Consider the following 2,841-nt stretch of genomic DNA (forward strand, 5'->3'; position numbering starts at 1 on the left):
AGCAATGCCCGGATCCCCTCTCCATTCCCATCCCACAGCCTGAGCAATGCCTGGATCCCCTCGCCATTCCCATCCCACAGCCTGAGCAATGCCCGGATCCCCTCTCCATTCCCATCCCACAGCCTGAGCAATGCCCGGACCCCCTCGCCATTCCCATCCCACAGCCTGAGCAATGCCCGGACCCCCTCGCCATTCCCATCCCACAGCCTGAGCAATGCCCGGATCCCCTCTCCATTCCCATCCCACAGCCTGAGGGATGCCCGGACCCCCTCGCCATTCCCATCCCACAGCCCGCGGAACCGCCCCGGAGCGGCCCCGGTGCCGGGGCTTGGCCGGGCTGCAGGACGTTGTTCCTGCAGCTGCCCGGGCTCACACTCCGGCCCTACAGCTGCCCAGGGGAGGGGGCTCTAAGGACAGAGTCCGGGGTTCTGCTAGTGCAGCGCAGCAAGGACAGCCAGGCTCGAAGTAATCAGGGATAGGGGCAGGAATGCACATTCCGAAGAGCTATTTTAAGGCTTAACTATTTCCCAGAGTCAACCAGCTTTCAATAATTTGCCTTTTTCCCACCCATTGGTTGATGAAGGTGATTCCACACCCCGCACCCCAGAAGTACTAAAATGGAAAACCAACCCAAGCAAACCCACCCCGGCCCTAAGGATCCTGCATAGTCTTCCTTTTCAAGGCAAGTCCTCAATTTACAGAGCAGCAAATAGACCTTTCTCATGGCTCCTGCAGCAGTCCTTGTTCTGCTTGTGCCACACTGCACTGGGTTCTCTTTTCAGGCAGGAAAGTATTGGGAGGTATTTTCTGGGGCAGATAAAAATGTCTACTGTCTTCTCTGCTTAGCCACACGATGTTAGACTGGAGTACTTGCATTGAGCAAGCAGGTGGACCTACAGGAGAATAAGGTGGGGACAAAGAGGCCACAGCTTCACACAGTCCCATACTTTTGCCCCAAAAAGTGCAAAAGACTAGTGGAGGAAAATGAGGTGCAGTGATGGGTTAATCAAACTAAAGAGCACTGTTGCTGCACGTAAAACTTCAGTCAACTTTGATCCTCAGAATTCTCCAGCTGTCTTCTGAGAGCTGAAGGAATCTCAGCTCATGCCTAACAACAGTGTTGGATAAAATAAACCCATTCAGCTACCTTCCTGAGAGCTCACAAAGAGACTAGTAAGACAAGAGAAATCATCACTAGACTGTTTTTCAGTCAACCCTAAAAAGCTTTGCTTCCACTCCACTCCTTCTTCACATGCTTATCCTCACAAACCCTACCCTCCCCTTGGGTATCTCCATTTACTCCCAGTATCCTCCCTAGGCATATACCTTCATTTTTATTCTCATGGTGCTGCTTCCAGACATTAATGTCTGGGAACACATAGCTAGGGTTCCCAAAGAACCTTAACTCTGCCCCAGAGGCAAAGATTTATGAAAAAAATCCTCTCTGCTTAATATAAGCTGGGACCACAAACAACGAAATGCCTCTATCGTAGTGCAACTGCAGAAATTTCAGCCTACAGTTAGCCAAACGTAACCCACTGAGTGCTGTGTTCTTTTATTTTCATGTTTCTGATTAGGCAAACAACATAATGAAAGCTTCTCTCCCCATTCTTTCGTAAGACTGCATGACTCACCACTTATGTAAGCCTTATGCAGGAGTTGGTCATAGCTCCTCTGGTGATTCTAAGTCCCGGTCTGCAATTAGTGCAAGGCTTCAACCTCCCTGTTCTGTACAATAAAAATAGGTTCTCTCAGCTTACGTGTTGTGAGCACTGTGGCTTTGGGAGCCCAGGAAAAGCTGTGAATCTGAAGGGAACTATGATAGATAGTTAAAATTTTAGGTGGATTCTCTAGAGTTCAGCATTGGCATTGCTTCCCCTTCTCTCTCAAATGACTGGATAAACAGCTTGTTGGGGCTGAAGAGCTCACAATCATTTGGCTTTTGGTATAGTGTATGGGTAAGAATGGGGGTATTTATTAACAGCCTGCCACATCATCTCTGATGCCATTGTGGTGAATATATGATAACAATATTCAAAATGCATGTTACTGCATGGTAGCACTGGTGGGTTGGGAGCCTTCATTGTGCATTTCAGAACTTTACCAAATTTGGACTGAAGGGCAAGTCCAGCCCTTCCATTCAGAAAGGAAGAGCTCAGGTCAGAACTCACCCTCTCTTCTCTCATTTGTGTCACATCAGCATGAACAAGAAGAGCCCGTGGGAAGAGCAGGCTGGAAGCTGCTTCTTTCTTAACACAACTGCCTGACACTTCTTAAGTTTTGTGCTGGTTCTGTAGTTCCTAATTTAATGAATCACTACAGGTCTATTCTTTCAGGGGAAAAGAAGATTACTTTTCTGCTCTGTGAATGAAACAATGACGCTCTGCTGTCTTCCCCAGGTTTTTCAGGCAGGGAGCAAGAACAGGTGTTTCACTGAGTTCCACAGCAGCTTAGGCCCATTTACAAAAAAAAAAAAAAAAAAAAAAAAAAAAAAAAAAAAAAAAAAAAAAAAGCAAGGCACAGGCATGAAAGATGTCAGATTCCTCTTTACTGTTAGTGCTAGGAGAGGCAGCAAAACCACAGTCACCAGGACAAGTTAAGAATTACTAAGGAAAGCTTCATCTACTAGATCTCAGCTGAAGGCACAGGACTGTACCACATCAGCAATACTGTGTGTAGTAGGAGTGGTGACATCACCCCAGAGCCTAGAATAGCAGTCCCGTGAGGGCTGGGTAGATGGAGAGAGCCACTGAGTTAGTAAGCATTTAGTATATTCAGCATTTAGGCTGACTGTTGGAACATGGACATTATAAATGGCCCTAAGTAGCAGAGTGTTTTTAC

This window comes from Erithacus rubecula (genome assembly GCF_903797595.1).
Source record: "Erithacus rubecula genome assembly, chromosome: 9".
Lineage (NCBI taxonomy): Eukaryota > Metazoa > Chordata > Aves > Passeriformes > Muscicapidae > Erithacus > Erithacus rubecula.